This window comes from Manacus candei, unplaced genomic scaffold, assembly GCF_025592945.1.
Source record: "Manacus candei isolate 608988 ecotype Guabito, Panama unplaced genomic scaffold, ASM2559294v1 h1tg000086l, whole genome shotgun sequence".
Taxonomy (NCBI): Eukaryota; Metazoa; Chordata; class Aves; order Passeriformes; family Pipridae; genus Manacus; species Manacus candei.
Window position 1 is genome coordinate 3,901,380 of NW_026138134.1, and position 23,337 is coordinate 3,924,716.

At 46.0% G+C, this 23,337-nt stretch overlaps 1 protein-coding gene across 1 annotated transcript in view; it reads right to left on the reverse strand.

Moving 5' to 3' along the window:
• Positions 1-23,337, reverse strand: part of B3GAT1 (beta-1,3-glucuronyltransferase 1) — a 112,992-nt gene that overhangs the window by 58,424 nt on the left and 31,231 nt on the right. The window contains exon 2 of the mRNA XM_051812271.1: positions 10,587-10,720. The gene's annotated coding sequence lies outside the window, so the exon portion shown is untranslated. The remainder of the gene's footprint in view (positions 1-10,586; positions 10,721-23,337) is intronic.

The window sequence follows — 23,337 nt, forward strand, 5'->3', positions numbered from 1 at the left end:
TCCGAGCAGAATGTCGGTGCTCTGTCGGGCTCCCCCGGGGGGGAAGAGTCACATCTGGAGGCCCTTTGTTTGGTTTAATACGTGGTATTAATTAGTCAGACTCCTCAGGGCTGAATTATCTCCCAGAGTGCTCCAGCAGGAGCTGTGGCACTGACTCAGCACCACATGGAGGGAGGTCACAGTGGTGCCAAGGCTCCCCCTCTGCCCACAGACCTCCCAAAGAAGAGCCACTTCCCTCAGCTCCTTCCTGACAGGGACAATCACAGCAGTTCTGCCCTCAGGAGAAATTGTTCCACACCTACTTGTTGCATTTATGTGAACCTTTTCCTCCGAGGAAGCCACAAAGAGGTTTTGGGAGTATTTGGAGCCACTGAATCTCTAATCCCCTCTCTCAGCTTTTAACTATTAAATTGCTGGTTGTTCACAGCAAAATGTGTGTCCAGCCCCACAAATCAACAGAGAATTAAATGTTCCTATGTCTCTTTTTTAAATTCTAATGGCTGCACTTCCACAGGATAAATATTTCTGACTCGAGTCTATGATTTACTGCCTGCAATCTCCTTCTCATCCACTAAAAAGGAGAGAACTCAGAAGTTATGGCAGGAAAACTTTAAAGAAAGAAATATCTTTCTTTTCATGATAATATTCTTAAAAAATGAGTGAAAAAAGAGTATAGAAAAATCAATGTAAAAAAACCTATTTCTAAGTTGGATGTGTTATAAAACACTCCTTGAGGCATCAGCAGGTCTAGTATTCCCATAAATATGTTTTCCATAATCAGTCAGTATTTAATTAACACCCAGAAACTGCCTGACAGAATCTAAATGGAATCTTTAAGACACTTAATTTAGAAAGTATGGCTGAAATGCACTGGAAATGGTTCTCCTGGCCAGTTGTTTCTCTCCCACAGATGCAAAAGCTTTTATCTCCTGGGCAGCTTGTCTGTACGAGCCTGGGAAACCTGAAAAGCTACAATTCACTTTCAAAGTGGATCTATTTAATTCATCCTCCTCTTTCTTTCAATTACAACGCCTTCCCTGAGGAAAGGAAGCTGAAGAGAACCTGTTAGAAACGAGGAGTCAGAAAGCAATAGGATATTTCCCCCAAAACTGCTTTAGGAATAATGATTGAAACTGCACAGCTCTTGTTCTGTCAGGCAAATGAATTATTTTCAGAGTAGTCCTCACTCTCTGTGCTAATTTCTGTTCATATTCATTTTGGCATCTGTGTCTTCAATGCTTTTGTCTCAGCTAAGCTTTTCCTTTGATCTCTTTAGTAGCAGGGGGCCTTGGGAAGGTATTTTTTTATTAAAAAACATGCCCTGGAAGATGTTCTGTTGCAAAACCAGCCCTGGTGTGGCAACCACAGCCTCACAATTTGCTGAGCAAGGGTTAAAACACGACACTTCTCTGCAGACTGGGAGAGATTTGCTAGAATTTGCAGCAGCAAGAAAGAGAAGGGTTTGATTTGTCTGCCAAATCCCACTAAAAATCCACCCTGCCAAAGGTACTTTCTCTCACAGTGGGGAAAACCAAACATGAAGGGCAAGTTTAACTCTGCCCAGCACAATCCCACAGCCTCCAGAGGTGGGGCTTTCAAAGATTTTCCATTCACTGGTGGCATATTTTTTCTTTCTCAGGCCACAGAGGATTTTTTCCCTTTTTATCCCCCCACATTAATTTGTACAGGCATTCCCATGGGATTTGTCATCCTGTCACACAGGTACAAATGTCCCAGAAAAATCTTGCATTTCTTCCTGGATTCTCACTGTCTCTTATGAGTTTTGACCTGAGTGAGGCACCTGAGACAACTCAGATTATTCTCTAGTACTTGGTGACTCCAGCTGCTGTGGAAAACCCTCATTTCAGGCTGGGGAGGGATGGGAGGAGGGAGGAGATGCAGCAGGAACTCTGAACACTGAGGAACTGCAGCAGGGTCAGCACAGGGGACAGAAGTGCCAGCTGACCTGGATGCAGCCCTGATCCTCAAAAAGAAGGATTTCAGAGCTCCCCCCTGGGCTGTGGCAGCTCTTTCCTGAAAGACACTGCAAAAAATGTTGGTGAACTGAGGGGTCCTTCCCTGTGGGATTGAATTCCTGGCACACCAAGGCAGTGTGCTTGGAGTCATCCTTCCCACAGCACAAGGGGGTGGCACAAGTCTGAAGAGAATCAGCCCCTTCCAAGCCCAGAACTAGGGAATAATCAGGGCTGGAAAACACCTCCAAGACCATCAAGCATGACCTTTGATCCATCACACCTTGTCAGCCAGACCAAGGGGCACATTATTGGCTCATTATTTCAGCTCCCTGTCAGCAGAAATTCTTGTAACTAGAAAAAAAACACCCAACAACCCTGCTCTGGAGAGCATTTGGAATTCTGGGTCCTTTTCCTGCTGAAACCTTGGCTGGTTTCCCACCTCATCTGCAATTCCCAGTGCACACAACCTGTGCACTAAAGTTCCTCTGCAGGTCCAGGACCACGGAAGACACAGCAGTGTGGCCCCAGCAGGACAGGTTTCACTCTGTGGTGAAGGTCCAGAGAAGGCCCTCGAGGTGCTGGGGGTAAAAACAACGTGGAGGGTGTTCTCCTCACACAGAGTGCCTGTCCCAGCCCCTGCACAGATGTCACCTCTCAGGAAAGCTGCAGCTGGTGGCTGGTGCTGAGCTGTCCCCAGGCAGCTGTGCCCAGCCCATCGTCCCCTCTGCACACAGGGGAGGTTTGCAAATGTGTTTTGATTTCCCCAGCCACGGTGCATGCAGCTATGGCAGGATTGCAACTGATTGTAATGGACACGAGATAATTTACACATTATAAAGATTGGCTGACAATGAAGAATTGATTGTTTTTTAGCCTGTGAAGGAAGGGTTTGAGAAAGAGCCATTTGTTTTTTGTTGATTTTTTTTTTTGTGAGGCAGAGGCATTCATTGCCATTCACAAGATGGCTACAAATAAGAAGAAGGCAGCATCAGCTGAAAGAAAATTATCCTGGGGAAACTCAAACTGGCCATGTGTGCTTTTCCACTCTTTTTTTTTTTTTTTTGCAGCAGGATATGAGACACACTGCTCCGAGCTCAGAGCATCTCCTGCCACTGGAAGCAAAGTCAAGACTAATCTCAGCCCGTGGGCTCAGTTTGTCTGCAGATCTTGTTCTCATACTTAGCAGAGCACAACAGAACACAGGCTACATGTCCAACCCAAGCTGTTCACAACACTGCCCCAAGCTCAGAGTATCTCCTGCCTCTGGAAGCAAAGTCCAACCCAACCACAGCCTGTGGGCTCTTTGTCTGCAGAGCTTGTTCACAAACATAGCAAAGGACAACATAAATGTCCAAACCAAACCATTCCCAACAAACCTTTCCTAGTTAGGGAGGGAAGGGGAGAGCACTGGCCCAGCAGCATCCAGACCAAGGGTACAGAGGTGATGTGGCAGTTCTGAATGCTGGGCATTTATTGTTAATTTTGGAGGTAGGACCTCAACTCCCAGCCTACTTCTTCAGCAGGCTTGAATCACCTGAACAGGTAGGAACATAGCAGGAACCATCCCCTCCCTGTGGTCTGGCTGTTCACAAAAAGAATACATTTATAGGCAGTGAAAGAACGCAGAGAAATGGCTCAGAAAGTGCCTCTGCAAAGATTCTGCCAGACGAGGCAGACTCTGAGATGGGAACGTGGTGTGTCCAAGGCCATGAAAGGGTCAGTGTGTTCCTGCATCACTCAGGGAGGGAAGCACCCAGCATCTGCCAGGGCTGGGCCCAAACACCCTGCTTAAAAGACAGACAAAAAGCTGAAGCCCCAGAGGTGCCACGATCACACTTGTCTGACAGAAAATGCAACCTCACCACTAATTAATTCAGTTCTGCAGAGCATTCCAAGACTCTTACATAAAAAGTTCCAAATAAAGCCAAAGCATTGTTAACAAAATGTTCAGTCTTTTTGCAAATTAATTAATTTGTGATATTTCCTTAATGACAAGTACTATCTAATGAAACAAACACACCAGATCAAACAGACTTACCCTATTCAACTGCTAATCCAGTGAGAGGGAGTGATAGGAAAATGTCTTTAGGGTTTAGCAGGGGAATAGCAAACAAACAGGCAATCACATATGTTTCATTTTGTTTAATATCTGGTATCTGTGTGTGAATAAACATTTCATATCACACCTTTTGATGGCTGCCACAACAATATTTCAAAGAGAGAGCTCCTTCTTCACAGGAAAAGTGGAAGTTGCTCTTCTGTGAGAAGAGGGAGATGAAAGACAGCTTTGCAATGTAGTTCCAGTACAGCCCCAGACCTTTTGAACCGTTAGGATTTATATGTCATTAAATAATTAACTCAACGATGCATGAGAGAAAGTAATGTGACTCTCTGTAAAAGACCTCAATTAATTGCTTTCATTGCAGCAGACACCGGGGCCTCGTGATGAGATACAAGCGAGGTGAACTTTGTTTCAGAGATTGCCTTTTAAATGCAGTCATAAAAAAAGTGAAAAATGACTCCCTCAGATAAGACTTTTGTTTGCTGGGGTGTTTTTTTGTGTGGCAGCGTCTTTGCCTTAAATTAACTGACATAATCAGATGCCAAGCCTGGAGCCTTGCCCTTGTGCTACACCATTCCCTTTGTAATATTCTCTCTCTCCTCATGAATTCCAGGGACAGTAAAAGGCATAGCAAGGCATGGCTGAACTATGGATTTTTAATTAATTTATCTGCTGTCTTTTATCTTTCAGTATTCACAAGCTGGTATAAGCAATTTGGTTTAAACTGCCTGCTGCATTCTGCCACCTCTCCTGGGATTATCCTGTAGTCTAATAGGATATAATTCCTGATTGTGTCAACCTCTCTGGGCTTTGTTTAATCTCAGTAGTTTTATTCAGACTTTTCTGCATTACCCTTAAGACCCTTCCTATCCTGGTACCCACAACCTTTCCCAGGCTGGTCCTGCAGAGACTGGAAGGAGGGACTGGAAGGCTCAAGTCTTGGACTCAATCCCCAGGGCATCCCACTACACTAAATTAAATTGTTGGATGAGCAATTGGAGTAGAAACAGAGAACAGTCCACAACCTACAATCTGACCTGAGCTCTGACAAGCCTTGGGGCAGCTCCAAGGTCAGGATTTCAGCTAAATTCAGAGCAGGGCTTTGTCTTGTTCTTCCAGCCTGTTACAGATTCAATGAGTGGGGTGAGAACTGCTAATGGAAAAGGCAGCAGTGGAATATCCATTAGTTTAGGGTTCTGGTGAACAGAACATGTGCCAGTGCCCATGCTCTGCCCTCAGCTCACAGTGAGATAACCTGCACTTAACCCTGGGGGAAGATTAGGATTATATGATCCACATGGGGCTATTTTAGCCAGGTTGCTTCTTCATTATTTAAAAGGTTAGGGGAGAAAAAAAATAAAAAGAAAGAAAGAAAAAAAAAAGGACTAATGTGGTGCCATCTGCTCAGGACGAGGTGAGAAGAATTCTGCCAGCATCTTGTGCTCCCCCCTGTCCTCTGGGCTCACGTGGGCATCCATTCCCACCTAATTACACACTGTCACAGTGCTGCTGCTGCCTTGGAACGGGCACTCCAAGGCAGGAGAGTGGCTGCAGAGGAACACTGTGCTCTGCTCAGCAGATGGCCCTGCCTGGGCCAGCGGGAGAGCCGTGGTGGTGATGCTGAACGGCTGCTCCCTGCCCTGCTCCCAGCAGCTCCTGCTGGGAGGGTCAGGCTTTGCAGGCTGTCAGGGACACCGGAGCTCTCACCACTGGGAAGGCTGTTCCACGGTACAACCTCACAACAAAACAGCTTCCCAAGCTGTGTGAGGAAGCACAGCAGGTGCTGCTTCTGCCGGGGATGGTGCAGCAGGAAAAGAGGCAGAGAAAAGCTGATCCTGTAAGGTTTTTGCACAGACAAGGAGACACCAGTGTCAGCTTTCTGCTCCCAAACTGGAGGTGGCTGCAGGACAGAGTCAGGAGGAGGAGACACGTTGCTCAGGTGAGAATGATGATTTCAGAGCTGGATGTCCCTGTGGCACAGCATTCACCTGAGCTGGGGGGAGACACGTGAGAAGACAAATGCTCTGTTTGTTCTTCAGAGCTCAGAGTTTTTAGCTGCTCCCAACTCCACAACAGAAGGCAGATCCTGACCTTCTAGGAGGTGTGTAGGGCCATGCAGAGGTTGTTCTCCCACTCTGGAGTGAGAAAGTCATCCTGTGACTACCAGGTAGTCATTGCTCACTTCCCACAGTCGTTGCTTCTGAGATAAAGCTACTTGCAAAGACAAAAATCACCTTGATCATGACAGTGGAAGAAAAGGGTGCAGCTAATGGGCTCTTAATTGGGTGGGATTGACAGGCAGTTGAGGTTCTCCCTGCTCCAGGCTTTGGAAACCACAAGGAACGGACTTCCCATGCAGCCAGTGACATCAGTGGTCTTCACAAGGGCTGCCTGGAATGAAGCTTCATTAATGTTTTCCTTGGTATAATCCATCATCCCTTCAACAATGCATTTCTGACAGTTAATTAGACTCCACAGAGTGGAATAAGTAGTGTCGTGTTTGGAATTATAATCCCTTACTGAAAAACACATCATAGGAGGCACATCAGCAGCCCAAGCCCTTGGACATCTTAAGCAGTTTTTATTCCAAAAGGCTTGGTAAACTGTGCTCAGTAAATTCTGCAGCATGTTTGCCAATGGCTTCATTACAAAGAGGAGCCAGGAATCCAAGGCCACCTGTTCATCAGCAAAGCCCCAGATAAATAAATAAATACATAAATAAATTCAGCCCTTCTGCACAAAAGATGAACCCCAAGTGTCAGTGCCTACCCTGGGATGTGAGAGGTAAAATCCTTGTCCAGGTGAGGCCTGTGGCAAAGTCCCTGCTGATTTCAGTGGGGTTGGACTTGATGTGAGAAATCATTTACACATACCACAGGATGGAAAATGCTGCAATAATGACCTGCTTTATCTGGATTACCTGGCAGGTTTGTGTTTTGGAAAGGTGCTGTTATTTACTGGGTATGCAGAACAAAACCAGGAATTTGGGAGTGGCTTCCAAGCACAGCTGTGACAAAAAATGATCCCGTTGAGTAACACTGATAATATTGAGATTGAATTCCTAATGTTAATGATATTCATAATATCAGTGATATAATTATCAGTGATAATATTAGTGGCTTGGCTAGACTTGACTAAGCCAGGAGAGCTCAGCAAGGGAAGTAATGTCAAAGAGGAGGACAGAACTGGCTGTGTGATGGATGGCCTGAGGCAGGAGAGATGTTCTTCCAGAAGTATTTGCCTGCAAGTGCTCAGGTGTCCACTTGCTTCAGACATGCAACAGTGCTGCTACCTTGAGACCCTGAGCACAAGCATAGCTGGCAGTGACACCGAGTGTGACAGGGACAGCAGCACATTTAGACAGACCTAGACCACTGCTTTCCACAGCTGGCATCATTTCCCTCTGTCTTCCCGTTCTTAATTGGTTTTTAATTTACTGCTTATCTGGGCTGCATTTGAAAGATGTCCCAGACCTCTCTCTGGATGCAAATATTCTGTTTGGAAGGCTCCTACAGCCAGCTGGAAGCATCCTCATCTTCAGATGTGAGAAGGGGAGCCAGTGCCTTCACCTTCTCACCCAGCCTGTCCCTGCCCGGGTGCTGAACTGCAAACGGGAGTGAGGGAGCTGCCCCGGGGGTGCAGGGACAGGGACAGGGCTGGGCAGCCTGGCTGGCACCCAGCCACAGGGGTGGCTCTGCCAAGGACACAGCTCCTGCTGCCAGGGCTGAACGGGATCATAGAATCATAGAATCATAGAATCATAGAATCATAGAATCATAGAATCACAGAATCAGCTGGGTTGGAAAGGATCTCTGAGATCATCAAGTCCAATCCTTGATCCAACCCCGCTGTGGTTCCCAGCCCATGGCACTGATGCCACATCCAGTCTCATCTTAAAAACCTCCAGGGATGGAGAATCCACCCCTTCCCTGGGCAGCCCATTCCAATGGCTGATTATCCTCTCTGGAAAGAAATTCTTTCTAATATCCAACCTAAACCTCCCCTGGCACAGCTGAAGACCCAGCCCTCTTGTCTTGCTCATCGTTGCCTGGGAGAAGAGACCAACCCCCCCCCGGGCCCCCCCCTCCTGTCAGGGAGTTGCAGAGAGTGAGGAGGTCTCCCCTGAGCCTCCTCTTCTCCAGGCTGAGCCCCCCCAGCTCCCTCAGCCTCTCCTCACAGCACTTGTGCTCCAGTCCCTTCCCCAGCCTTGTTGCTCTCCTCTGGACCTGCTCCAGCCCCTCCATGTCCTTCCTGAGCTGAGGGCCCAGAACTGGACACAGCACTCCAGGGGTGGCCTCACCAGTGCTGAGTCCAGGGCAAGAATCACTTCCCTGGACCTGTTGGCCACACTGTTCCTGAGCCAGGCCAGGATCCATTGGCCTTCTTGGCCACCTGGGCACACTCTGGCTCCTGTTCAGCTTCCTGTCCATCCCAAATCCCAGCTCTCTTCCTGCCTGGCTGCTCTCCAGCCCCTCTGTCCCAGCCTGGAGCTGCCGGGGGTTGTTGTGGCCAAAATGTAGGACCCGGCACTTGGCCTGGTTGAACCTCATCCCCTTGGAATCAGCCCAACTCTACAACCTATCCAGGTCCCTCTGCAGAGCCCTCCTGCCTTCCAGCTGATTGACACTCCCCCCCAGCTCAGTGTCATCTGCAAATTTGCTGATGGTGGACTCAATCCCCTCATCTAAATCATCAATAAGGATATTAAACAGAACTGAGCCCAACACTGATCCCTGGGGGACACCCGGGTCTCGTTGTGAGACCCTGGGCAGGCCACTCCGGAGGAGCAGGGCTCTCCAAGATCAGCTGTGTGAAGATGAGATGAGCAATCCCCCTGCCTGTCCGTGGGCCAAGCCCAACATGATTTTAAACTACGGTGGTTTTCTCCTTCAAAGCTCTCCGTTCCCCGAGGCAGCCACGCTCCACCTGTGAATGCAGCCCATACATCACAGGGAGACAATTTTCTGGGCAAAAAGCCTGCTTCTGATGTCCCTCTTTCTAAATGGTCCCTCAGGTGTCAGAGTAAATGAACTGTCATGGTGAACCACAATCCTCCCTCCTGCTGCATAACGAGCCTGTTTGTTTAGAAGAGCAAATAGCAGCAGCCACCCCCAGCAGCCTCTTGCTGCAAAGTGCTCCTTGAATCCAAAGAGGGAGCAGGAGGAAGGCTTTTCCCTCTGCACAGGGATAGTTTAGCTGATCTGGGCACACAGAGGGAGCCTGGAACTGCTGGGATACATCAGACCTGCTCTGTGTGCACGGATCATGTGCACTGCTCCTGCAGCTCTGGAGAGCTTTGGTGGACATTCCTCTCCTGCTGCTAAAAGGTGATCCGAGAGCTGGCCAGCCAGACCCCACTGAGCAATTCACTGAGAGGCTGTAGAGCATTGGCAGAGGGCAAAAAAAACACCCCACAGCTTGTTAAAGGAAAACCAACAAAGCCCGGAAAGGCCCATTTTAATATTATAATTTGTTTGCTGCAACAGATTCGCTGCCTAATTTCCATGTCTGCTTAATCTGAATTGTTATCACCTGGAAGTCACAAAGAAGCTGGTTCTGCTTTAATACAGATCCTATTTTTTCATGTGTTAAAAATGTATTACAAAATCCTTTTGTAATAACAACATGGGTGCCTCAGAAGCTGGCACCAAGTGTCTGCATGAACTGAGCTCTTCTGGTAACCTTAAATGAGGCTACACCTTGAACTTTGAATCAGATTTTTTTTCCCCCCTCATCTTATTATGTTCAACTTCTAGACATTTTTATAGCAATGCAAGCTGTAGTGCAAGTGGTCAAGGAAAAAAAGTGAGCAGAATTGGAGCAGAAGAATAAATCCACAGCTCCCAGTGCTCCTGATGGTTATCCATTGATTATTTTGGGCATAAATTGTATTGATTATGGTAATGAGAAAGCTCAGGGACAAGTGACAAGCCCAGTGACAGGCTTCCCAGGCATGTGTGGGTCTGAGTGGCATTTGCAAAGCACTGCTGGAATTCACACCCTCCTGAACTGCTGTTATTTTCCAGCCCTGAGTATCCCAGTACATCTGGAGCACGAATGTTGTTTTTGTGCTGGGGGGAACCAATTTTCCAGTGTAACCTTTGTCAGCAGTGGATGGATGAAGGGCTGATATTGGAAAAGATATGAACTCCTTTTGCCAATCTCTATTGAGACTCCTGGGAAAACAAGCCAGCAATTTTTCGTGGGCATGTTCCGAGGACAGAGACATGAAGGATTATCAGATGCTCAGGTACAACCTTATAAGACAGCAAATGAAAGCCAGAGCACAACTGGAATTCCACAGCACATATTCCCAGTATTGTATTCCTTGTGTATTCTTCTCCTGCAGCCAAGGATATTTCTCTGGAAGCCCCAGCTCTTGCCTTCATGTCAGCAAATGTGAATTCAGCTCCTAACCACCAACATATTAGCAAGGAAAGGGTTTAGCTTTAGCATCTGCTCTGATTTTTTTTTTAAGCATCAAAGAAGAAAGACCTGCAGCTTTGTCTTGACAATGCTGGTAAATACTTTGTGCCTGTTTTACTTACCAGAAGGTTACACAACATTAGTGCAGAATGGAAATGTCAGGCCAGGCAGAGAGACAACTGTGGCTGCTGCACAAATTCTTTCCACGCTATAAATATAGATCTTCCCCCATAATTGCAACACAATCTCAATCTGCCTGTGGTGATAAAGGGGGGGGGGAAAAAAGAAAAAAAAAAAGAAAAAGCTGTTTAATTTAATTAGAGTCCATTTGAAAACCTAGTAGCATGAAATAATTTGATATACAGAAATAACCCTCACCAGCTACAGACACCATTTCATTGTGTCTTATCTTGGGATAACAGTAACTGTTACATTTCAAACCTTAAACTGTATAAACAGTGTGACTGCAGATAGCCCTAAGAACATTTAAAATGACGTCAGGATATTACCACTTATTCAGCTCCCTCTTCTCTCCCATCAGGCAAAGATGCTAAAAATGCTGCTGGAGTAACATTCACCCTTGAGGAAATTCATGGCTAATTCCTGCCCATCCACTCCACAGCAGTTTTCTTCCCTCCCTATGGAAGCAGCTCCCACTAAAAGCTCCTTTTCTTGTGGGTAAGGCCATCCCTGGCATGAGGGGCAATGGTATATGGAGAATGCCCTAAAATTATTTGTGAGGTATAACATGAAAAACCTTTTGATTCGTTCTACACCAGGTAAAAATATGTAAGGCAAAATGAAGAGTCTATGGACAAAGTGGTTAAAAAAATATATGTTTTTTTTTGTTTTTTGGCAGAAAAAATTGAGGGGAAGATACTCCCCCCCTCTCCCCAGGCATCACCCCCCATTTCCTTTAAATACATTTTTCATTTGTTTTCGTACTGCTTTGATTATTTTGGTCTAATTAAAATTGAAAAACCCGAAGAGAACAAAGTTACTGCGAAGCAAAATGTTATCAGCTCTTCAAAAAAGAGCTTTTCTCTGGTTTTTGCCAATATTTTTGGCTTCCAGTGCGATTTTGGAAAGCAGAGAAACAAATACTATAACCACAGACTGTTTTATTGCTCTGGCATTTTCTTTCTTCCTGCAAAAGGAACAGAACCTTTCTGTGAAGGTAAGAGGGATCCAGGTGATTATCGAGGTAATCTCTTGTATATCACAAATATTACATTTACCATGATATACATGGCATTTATCTCTGCTCAGCCCAGTAATTTAATCTAAATTAAAGCATTTCCATCCCCTAGGGCTAAACTGTGGGTTGCCACAAGAAGTCCTTTAATTTGACTTTAGTAATGTAAAGTTAGGCAATCCCCTCCCATTCTTACCTTCCAAAAGGAGCCAAACCTGCTTCTGAGTGACAGAATTAAAGCTTTAGGAGCAGGAATATGTGAGATACTATTTATATATGTGCAATATAATAATATATATAGCTAAGGCTATAGGAACCTTCTCAATTATAAGGCAGATTACCCAAAATTTAAATCTATAAAAACACCTGGTGTTGCATTTCTGTACTTGTATATATACACAGGTATATATATGCATGTATTCTCATGTATTGGCATGAATGAGATACAGAACTTAAGCCTATAAAACTGCCTCTGTGTGTGAGGCAAAGAAAAAGGAAAAAATTAAAAATATGAAAATATTAAAAATACGGGAAAATTAAAAATATGAAAATATTAAAAACACGGGAAAATTAAAAATATGAAAATATTAAAAATACGAAAATATTAAAAATATAAAAAATAAAAAATACCTTGAGGATTAAAAATATAAAAATGTAAATAAATACCTTGAGGATTAAAAATATAAAAATATAAAAAAATGCCTTGAGGATTAAAAATATAAAAATATAAAAAAATACCTTAAGGATTAAAAATATAAAAATGTAAATAAATACCTTGAGGATTAAAAATATAAAAATATAAAAAAAAATACCTTGAGGGTAAGAGAGGGACAGAGAGACTCAGAGGTACAAACACAGCCCCTTTCTCCTGCGTGTCATAGGAGGGAGCTGGGGATTAGCAGGCTCTGGGGCAGGGGAATTGTCCCTCCTCCTTGCTTTCTGCTCCCATCATTTTTGCTCTGTGGCTCATCTGTCCTTCTAGATGTGCTCTGAACAGGAACAAGGCCCTCCCTTCCCCAGCCTGTCCCCGGGTATCAGCCAGCAGTGAATCAAAAGGGGCACAAACAAGGCTGAACTGAACATCTGTACCGAGGCAGAACAAAAGCCTTCAAAGGCTGTTTAGGAAATCCTGAGCCATCTCCTGCCACTGCTGCCAACAGGGATGGCAGGAGCAAGGCAGAGCTGCAGACAGCTACTCAGACATTATTATTAATTATTAGTATTTACACTGTGATTAGCATCCGGCAGCCTCAGCCAGGGAACAGATTCCACTGTGCCATCTCCTGCTCCAGGTCTGTTAGACCAGGCACAGCAAGCCTGGGGGAAGGCTCTGAGATGCTAAAGTGGATCCACTGTCTTGCTGGATGTGGTTGATTCCTGGTTTAAAAAGATATCTATATCTAGATATATATATATAGATAGGTATAGATACACATATAAAAGCCATCAGAGTCATACAGCAGTTTCCCAATGGGGAAAAAAAGAAAACCAAAATTGAACAGCCACCCAGAAATTGTATTAATGTCTGCAGACCAGACTGGGGGTGATGGGACTGGGCAGTTCTTTTTCTGATCTTGGTTTTCAGCTCTGAGATGCTGAAGTGGATCCATTGTCTTGCTGGATGTGGTTGATTCCTGGTTTAAAAAGATATCTGTATCTATATCTATACATATATAGATAGATAGGTATAGATATACATATAAAAGCCATCAGAGTCATACAGCAGTTTCCCAATGGGGAAAAAAAGAAAACCAAAATCAAACAACCACCCAGAAATTGTATTAATATCTGCAGACTAGACTGGAGGTGATGGGATTGGGGCAGTTGTTTTTCTGATCTTGGTTTTCAGCTCTGAGATGCAAAAGTGGATCCATTGTCTTGCTGGATGTGGTTGATTCCTGGTTTAAAAAGATATCTATATCTAGATATATATATATATACAGGTATAGATATACATAAAAAAGCCACCAGAATCATACAGAGAGGTGGGAAACTTCAGGGAGCCAAAAAGCACTTCATTTAAAATATAAATGCAAGGGAGCAATGCTCACTTCTCCTAATCTTTTTTTTTTTTTTTAAGTAGCTCACTATTATTGCTTGTAATCTTATCGTAGATGACTTTTCCCCAATGGGGAAAAAAAGAAAAGGAAACCAAAATCAAACAACCACCCAGAAATTATATTAATATCTGCAGACCAGACTGGGGATGATGGGACTGGGACAGTTGTTTTTCTGATCTTGGTTTTCAGCTCTGAGATGCAAAAGTGGATCCACTGTCTTGCTGGATGTGGTTGATTCCTGGTTTAAAAAGATATAGATACAGACAGATGCATATAGGAAAGCCATCAGAGTCATAGAGTGGTTTCCCATGGGGAAAAGAAAAGAAGAAGAAAACCAAACCACCCAGAAATTGTACCAATATGTGGGGCCCAGGCTGATGGCAGTGGGATGGTTCTTTTTCTGATCTTGGTTTTACAGTGGTTTAAACCCTCTCCTGAGAAGGATGGTTTGGAAGAAGGTTCAGATCAGGACCCAGATGAAGATGCAGCCCAGAGCAGACTGGTGCTATTTATTAGTTCTATTTTGGAAGAGCCCAGAGGCTTTAATCAGCATCAACACAATCAGATCCTGGCCCGGGGAGCACAAATGCTTTGCAGCAGTGACGGGCACGGCTGGCACCAGGTGGGGGGAACGTGGGAGGTGAACAAGGGCTGAAAGGGGCCCCCAGGTCCAGGTCACTGACAGTGCTTATCCCACCTCTCCCCTCTCCTTTCCCAGCCTTCCCAGCCACCTCCCCAGCCCCTCTGGACCCCACTGCAACCCCAAAGCCTGCACACACGGTGTGCCCACGGGCCTTAGCCCTCCCCGCCTCCTGTCAGGCTGCATCTACATAAACCTGCATTTGTCTGTGGCCGTAGCCCAGTTTTCTCTCTTTATTTATCTACCTGTCTACTCATTTTACAATCTCTCTCTGGACAGCCACGGAGCAGGAGACAGAACCAGATGCTGTGGCATGCACTGAATGCCAACGAGCCTGGTGGGGTGTGCGAGCGGCCTCACGCAGAGGAAAGGTCCTTTTGTAAACATGCCTTCTGATCAAAGGGCTGATGCTTGCTGATATTTTCAACATTAATAATCTCCCAGCTGCCTCACTCTATTCTCTGGCTCCCTATTTACCCATCCTTCACTGTACACAGAGAGGCAGGGCTTGAAACAATCAGCTGGCTGGAGGAGAGGGAGGTTGTTTGAAACAGGGATTCACCTGAAGGATAAACCACATTGACGTTGCACAGGAAAGCATAAATATGTATAAAATCGTGGTATTGTCATATACTGTGCCAGAGAGAGAGGCATCTAAAGATATGTGCACACATGCATACAAAAATAATGTATAATCACATGCACAGTCCTTCAAAATCCCTGTGCTGCTGTCTGTGCCACACCTCCTTTCCTACCCACCATGCAGAGGTGTATGGAATCAGGTAATTGAAACATGAGTGTTTCATCAATAAAACAGAAAAATTACTGCCAGAAATTAATGCCCATGCAAGGTACTCCCTGGAGAAGACGTAGTTGGCTATTTTTGTGATGGTTTATATGTTTGTGAAATAGGAGCAAGGAGAGAGAAGCTGAACAGAAGAGTTACAGTAGCACAGCTCTGAACCACAGTGAAGGGAGAATGTTTGGGCCAAGTGCTGGCTGAGACAGACCTGAAGATGCAAGGAAAGGAGATGTTTCCTGTTGTTTGACTCCTGCTGTGCTCCACGGAGCAGGACATGGTACATCCTTCCTCAGCCAACAGCCTCCCAATTCCATTGCCGGTCTCCTCTTAATGGATGTCCTTTTGCTCAAGGAGAAAGCTTTAATAAAACTGGTTATAAACTCTGCATACCCCAGGAAAATGTCATCTGTCACTGAAATACAGCCAGCCCTGCCATGGCAGGCAGCAGACCTTGGAGCAGCACACTGCCAGCCAGCCAGGCAGAGGCTGGAAAATGCACCACATCTGTCTGGTGTAAAACGGGTGGGAGGACTCCAGGCAGAGCCCAGCAAACACACTGGGTGAGCCTTGGCTCAGCAGAGAGTCCACTGGCACCTTTGCTGGCTGCAGCCAAGCTGGTTCTTTAACTCCCACGCAGGGAGATGCTTCCAGCACCTGCTCGTGGTGCTAATTAGGGTGTTCTTCCACACAGGACTTGCCTGCTGAGCCCCTGGGTGTTCTGACTCCACGTGCCCTGTCCCAGCTGCCCCTTTGGACAGCTGCATAACTGGGAGCTGTTGAGGCAATCTGTACCTCTACTCCATCAGCCACTCGAGCTAAACCTGCAGCAAGGCACAGGGGAGCCAAAGCTATGGGAAACAAGGGCCATTTTTAATCCATTAGAGCCTGACAATGCCACAAAAATAGCGCTGAGTTGCCAGCAAGGGTGAAAATGTATCACTGCAAATATTTTGCTTTCCTTCTTTGTGGTACTTAAGGGCTTTCTAAACTCAAAGGTCAGAGAGAAGCTGCTGAGAGAAATCACAATCAGAGAAAACACTTCCAGAGGGGGAGAATCTTCCTGCAGGAAACACATGCCCAGACTGACAAGAAATCATGCCCATGGCTTTGCATCATCCCAGGACTGTGCTGTGTGCTGGCTGGAAACGTGCAGTCCATTCTCAGATCCCATTTTAGCAGCTGCATTTCCCAGTGTAACCCACTGAGAATTCCAGGCTATCTAAATGCCTGCTTTATCCCCACATCTCCAATATATGCAGAGTAGAGTGATCTTATCTATTGCTAGAATGTTGCATTGTCTTGCTGGAATTGCTCTTTAGCAGACTGCTTCTGCAGGGTAGGATTTCACTTCCTTCCTTCCTTCCCTGCACAAATAAATGTCAGCATTTAAATGTAGCAGGTGTAATGCCAGGACACCAGGACTGGGATTTTCATTCCTGACACATGGAGGCATGGGCATTTCAGAAGGGAAGCCAAAAGCTTCTTCCTCTTGGCCTCCAAGACACAAGAAGACCACAGTCTTCAACAGTCCTTCAACACTGGAGGCTGCAGAACTGGCAAAGCTCAGCTCAGTGATCCTTGAATTCCTCCCTCTGCTAAACACAAGGCTGGAGAGCAGCTCAGAATTGTCTTGCCCGAGCAAGAAATCCCAGCAGCTCCCCAGCATCCTGCCCTCAGTGCCCCCACATCCATCAGCTGCCCCGGGCGTTCACAGGACATTTTTCCTGGCTGCTCATTAGGAATCCCCATTGCACTTACCCGTGAAAAATCTTCTTCCAGGGCTGGCAGATGGGGAGGCAGAGAGGTGCAGTGAGAACTCCAAACATCTGCTGGCTGTTCCTCCTGTGCTCACAGGACAGGCCCCATGGAGCCAGGGAAGGAGAGGATGCTGTTGGCAGCACTTCCTCTGGGATGTTTAAAACTCGCTTGGGAATTAATGGACTGGGATCTTTATTTTTTTTTTTTTTTTAGTCCTGTGCAAAGGTCTCTGACTCACAGCCCAGGGTTTGAGACGTGATGAAGAGAGAAAAGGCAGAGCCAGCATCTCCCTGGCCCTCAGAGCTCCCTCTGCAGATGAAAGAGGAGCCAGGCTCATTTTGCATCACATTTTTCATATAGGGAAATATTTATAGAAATATATGAATCCCCAGTGACCAAGTGCACAGAGACACCTTTACTAGGAGGAAAAAAAGGCAGCTGGAGCCCTGTGCATGCTCTTTTTTCACCGTGGCATGTGCTCCAGCAGGCTCCAAAGAGATCCCTCCTGACACCACCACCTTGCACCAGCACCTCACTAAGAAGATTTGAGAACTTGTGAATACAATAAATAAAGTAGTGAGTGAAGGGAGTGAGGAAAAGGCATCTCTTTCATGATGAATACAGGCAAATTATTACTTTTTTAAAATGCATATTTAACTGTGGAATTCTCTACTAGATAAAACAGCGACCAAGGAGATTTTAAAAGGAATTAATAAGAATATAAATACTGAGCTTGGCCTCAGCTACTGTAAAAGATAAAAGAATTAGAGGAAAGATCCCTCTTTCCAGACATTTAGATGGGATAGAGGGTTAGCTGGGCCCTTCCAATGGATTTGGATACCACTCCTTATGCTTCTACTGCTCCTGTGCCCACTCCTTCCCCAGCGGTGATGCTAACAAGGAACCCAATTAGCATCCAAGGACCAGTTGTGCCAATTAGGCCCTGGCACACACCAGGGCTGAGCCCAAGTGCTGCTTCCCTGGCTGCCAAGTGCCTGCTGGTCCTGCTGTGGAGCACGGCCACCGTGTCACCTCCCACCCCGGGGCAGCAGGGACGTGCTCCCCAGGCAGGGCAGCAGCTGGGGCAGGAGGGCTGGGACACAGCTTCCCTGTGTTCTCTGGGATTCCACGTGTTCTCTGGGCTTCTCTGTTTTCTCTGGGCTGGATCCCTGGCAAGGTGTTTGACCATGAGCATCTTCCCAGAGCCAAAGAGGTGCTGGGTGATGGGTCTGTGCTGCTCGGTGGCTCCCGGGGCACTGCTGGGTGATGCCGAGGGGCAGAGCCCTGCAGGAAGATCAAATCCCTTGGCAGTTCCCAGGGCAGGAGGGGGAAAGGCAGCCTGGCATGGTATTTTCTGCCCTGCCAGGCTGCCTGTGGCAGAGGCACCCATGTCTCCTGACGATGAGGTGGCCACTGTGTGCTCAGGACCTGGGCAGAGCTGCCCTCCCTGCAGCCAGGCAGAGATGAAAGTCTCCCTGGTGTGTGCTGGCATGAAAGGAGGAGGGACAGAAGATGAGAGTTTTCTCTGAATCAGCTATAAATTTGCAGCAGACACAAACCTTTGGTGATATGGAACAGGATTTGTCGTTTCCAAAGGGAGAAAAGGAGGTCCCAACCTTCCTGAATTAGTGCTGATAATACCCTTCTTCTCTGCCCTGGCACTCTGCAAACCATGGGGATGTGCCAGGGAGTGGAAAAGGAGAAATGCAGCCTTCAAGAGGAACAGAAGGATAATTCTGTGTGTGCCAAGACCAGCAGACCTCTCTGGGTGGAAACACAGCTCCTCCCTCACCCCTGGCTATCAAATGCAGTGATTATCAGACAGAATGGGGTGGCACAAAGCAACAGAGAAGGTCTGTGGTGGAGCAGAGGAGCAGAATAAACAACAGCTATATTTCCTTGATATTTCATCTGGATTGCAGGAAACCAGTAGGAAAAAATGTGCACTTTGATAATAAGATTATTTTTCTTTTCGAATCTTCTTTCAGCCAGCAAGCAAACAATTAGGCCTTTGCACAGATCTAGTATCAGAAAATGATATATTACTGCCCTGCTTGGGTGAGTAAAATATGTCCTGAAATAGCTGCAGTCTCACAGATATCAAGAATGCTAGTCAGGGTTAAATCTCCCTTTCTTTTCAATTATTTTTTCATAAATTAAAAGCCAAGTGACAATGAATCATGCTATAAAAATCAAAATGTCATTTGCTTTTATCAGAACTAAAATTAAGCTATACACACATCGCAGATATAGCAAAAGGGGAGAGGGAAAGAGCAAAGAAAAGGATGATAATGGATTTTTTGTATATTTTGGTGCAGTTGAGATGAGTCACGAGGTCTGCATGTGGAACTGGGTCACAGGACTTTTTCAGGCTTAATGTTCTGGTCTAGACAATTAAAAAATAGCCCAAACTGAGACTCCTTAGAGGCTGCTGGAAGAAAGGCATGACAAACTTGCCTCTCCAGCTCCCAGACCTGTAGGGCTTGGGGAACATCACACACAGGTTTTCAGAACCTTGCACTGAGGCCATTGATAAAATTTATTGCAACAATAAAAACTGAATTAAAAGGACTGAGTTTTTTACTCCTTCCTTCCTCTGACTCCTGTCTCTGAGCTGTTCACACCATTCCTGTTCCCAAGCTGGAATCACGGGACATCCCGTTGTCTGAAGGAGGTGGGAAGAGGGAAAACAGATTGCAGCTGTTTGCTCCAAGGCCAAAAGTGGCCAGAGATGTGGCTACTCGTTGCTCCAGCAGGAGCTAAAGCATCCAAACAGAGCTGAGCTGCTCGAATTCTCTGCCTGACTCTGCTCTGCAAGGTAATATTGGGAGAAAGAATTATGAAAACATAATGGGAAAGCAATGAAATATGACCAAAGCCTTGTAATGATGAAATATAATGACTCATAATGAAGCAGAGGCAGGAGGAAAAAAAAAAAAACCACCTCAATTCTTGTGAAACAAAAATAAGAGACAGGAAGAGCATGAGAAGGAAGGGGGGAGTGAAGGAGAGGGGAAAGGAAGCAGCAGCTGGAAATGACTTTTAACTTTTCCACTTAGTGTTTTAAAACCAAAAAGCAATTACTGCCAGGCTGGCATTGCCTTTCTGCACATTAATTTCCTATTATGAATAAAATTAATGAGTTTAACAATCTCCCCGTCCTCGTAAAGTTGTGCTCTTCATTATTGGTGTTAATAACCCACTGGGGACTCTGACTCCAAAGCTCAGCACCATGCCCTGGTTTTTTTTGAGTTTAAAAAAGGAAAACAGAGATAAGGTGGGGATGAAGATTTCAAGGAATGGAAAATGATGATGGGACTCGAACCAGGCTGAGTGAAGGTCATTCTTTATTTAATGACCTACATGGTTACATGGCAGTGGGACCTCGTGGGGGGGATAATTCTGCTTTTGTGTCCCAGTGGAAACCAAGAACCAAAGTCAAACCACCCCAAATGTCACATGGCAGATTTAGAGTGCTTGGAAGGCAGGCACACCAGCAATATCTTCCTGTTTCAGCTCTGCCTTTCACTTGGAAACAAAGATGTCAGGGAGGGGACACGCATCACACACATCATTTCAATGGCACACAGGTGGCAGTGGAGGGAAACCTCCAGCTCCAGAGCAGCCTACAAGGCTTGGCACAGTGGCAGATGGTGCCAACTGCTCCCTGTTGCCATGTGGGACCTCTGTCTTGCATGAAGATGTTCAGAGCTGCTTGATCCTACAGCCTGAGACCCCGAGCTCTCCAGGCTGAGTGCAGCACCCCGTGGCCCAGCACTGGCACTGTGAGAAGCCACGAGGACAGAATGCTGGGGATTGAGGATGCTGTGCCACTGGAAAGCCATGGAATTTCCTCCCTAGAGGCCAGGTGGCTGGAATGTGGAAATTTCTGCAAGGGCAAGTGAAAAACCCTCACCCATCTGCTCAAATTCACCTGGCTCGGGTGGCAGAATTCACAAAAGAAAACTTGCTGTGAGATTTATACCTCTACCACCTGCATCTGGAAGGTTGGCATCCCTGCCAGAACACCTTTTCCAAGAGATGGTCCTCCTACAGAGCAGCTGGAGGGGCTTAAGGTGTTGTGTCTCTGCAGCCCAGCAGCCAGATTGCTCCTGGAGAGCATCCCTTGATCCCCTTCCCTCCTGATGGGCCAGCTGAGCTCAAATGGCAGAAATGATCCCTGGCTGGGTGTGGTGGAAGCAGCTCACAGAGCACTCATGTGAAACATTCCTCCCCCAGGCAGAAATGCAGGTTCCAAAGGGCTGGGGCAGGGCTGGAGCCCCCAAACCTGCAGAGCCCTGAGAGCAAACACACCCACAGCCCCATCAGGGCAGGGGCTTTTGCATCAGATATTTGAGGAACAGCTCACAGCTGCCAAGTCCTGCAGTACATATGGTTTAACTTTCATCCTTCTGCACAAAGCCTGGGCAGGATGCAGGCCTGAACAGCCCAAGCTGGTCTGGCTGTGTACACAGACTGGGTTTTCTAAACATCCTCAGCTAAATTTACAGGACTCTTAGCCCAGTTTTAATGTTAACAGCGTGGCACTGCCCTTAAATTTCCTGTCCTCAGCATGTAGGTGTTTACCTCTGTGAAGTGAACAAACACAGCACAGATCCTTCACGGATCAGGGCACAGAAACACATTTTCTTTACAATCCCTTCTGGGCAGAGGACTCCCTACATAAAAAGCCAAGAGTTCACCAGGCAGTGGCAGGCTTAAGTCACCTGCTTTGTCCTTTCTGCACATTAGCATTTAAAACCTACAATAAAAAGGCTGAAAGGGGAACTTTAATAAAAACATTTTTTACATCTGTTAGAGGTGTTTGTATTGCACTTTCTGCGCCACTGATGCCCTCAAACACTCTTTTTCCTTTTAGAAAAATTGTCTTCCTCCCTCAGCTCTGTCATTTCCTAATGGTATGGAAATTTCACAGCCTCCCAAATGCCAGACTCCCAACTGTCTCCTGCTCCAAGCTGGAGATAACCAACCCAATCCTGCATAAACCCAGACTGGCACTGCCTGGTGGTGTTTGGGTGATGGCACGGACTGAGTTTGCTGAGGCTCAACCCCAGAGTGAGCAGACAGGTCTGTGTACCCAGACATCCACACTTTAGGTGCCACTAACTCCACTCCACTGGTTTCTGCTGGAAATGGGAGTTATTTCTCAGCCTGCAGAGCCCAGAGTGGGAGGTTTGAGGCATCCTGATGGTGCAAGCGTGGAGTGAGAATTTGCTCACTTTGTTCCCCTCCTGCAGAGGATTTCCAGCTGCCACACCTTTCATCAGCTCTGATCTATTCAGTCTCTATTCAGGAGACTAAATTTCCATTTAGGGAGGACATCTCTGCTGGGAAATGTCTTTTCTTTCCCAGCTCAAGGAGCCAACAAACAGGAGGCAAGATGAGAGCGGGGTCTCACCCACAGAAAATCACTCCTCAAAACACAGGGACCAGGAATGCACTGCTGTATCCAGGAAGACATTTTCCAGGTAAAAGGAGTTCCCTGTCAGCTGCTGCACAGGGTGGATTGTGCCAGTGGCTGTAGCTCCTTGGTTTTTTTTGCTGCTTCTCACTTTTAATCCCTCACTGCAAAAAAACCCAAGAGACAGCAAGTTATTCTTGCTCAGAATGCACCAGGAATAAAGAAGCCACACATCAGCAGTACACTCTTGTTCTTTTCCATTTCCAAAAGTCAAATGTCGCTTTTATTCTTGAAATAGCCATAAACTGCCAACTACTGGGACACAAAGAGCTTTTAGTACATCCTGGGTGTCAGACAGGATACCAGAAATGGGCTTTTCTACTACAGAGACACTCAGCACTTAGTCCTGTGCAGCAAAAGCTTGTCCTAAATGTGCTTGTGCCCTGTGATTCTGAACTGAATCTAATGGCAATGGGAAATTCAGGGCAATTTGCACATTTGACTTCTTTGGGTTCAACCCAAAGTCTCTAATGATGATAAATTAATACATAGGATTCTGCTGGGCTCATCAGGGGAGTTTTGAAACGTTGCAAACCAAAGCAAAATGCAAGTCTGTCCCCTAGAAATCATTTCTACCCTTGTTAGCTCTACTTTCACCCAATCCAGGTTAGAGAAGAAAAATCCTGTACTTCTGAAAAGAAACTGAGTTTGGAAAATGGAGATTTCAATTACAATTAAGACATTGAAGGAGGTGTTCCTGTGATACACCCAGAGCCTTGTCCTGCCTTTTTTTGAGGAAAAGACTCCTGGTTCTCTTTCACTCTGTGGCTTCTTTATACTTGAGAGGGCTGAGATTTGGTCTAAGTGCAATTTACTGCAATTTTAAACCCTATTACCCCCTCAGCATGGTGCTGCATAAATGTAATGCAGGGTCTTTAATTTTCCAGACAAAGGTATTATTTGAGTTCCTTTCATAGCCTAATTATTACTTAGCAA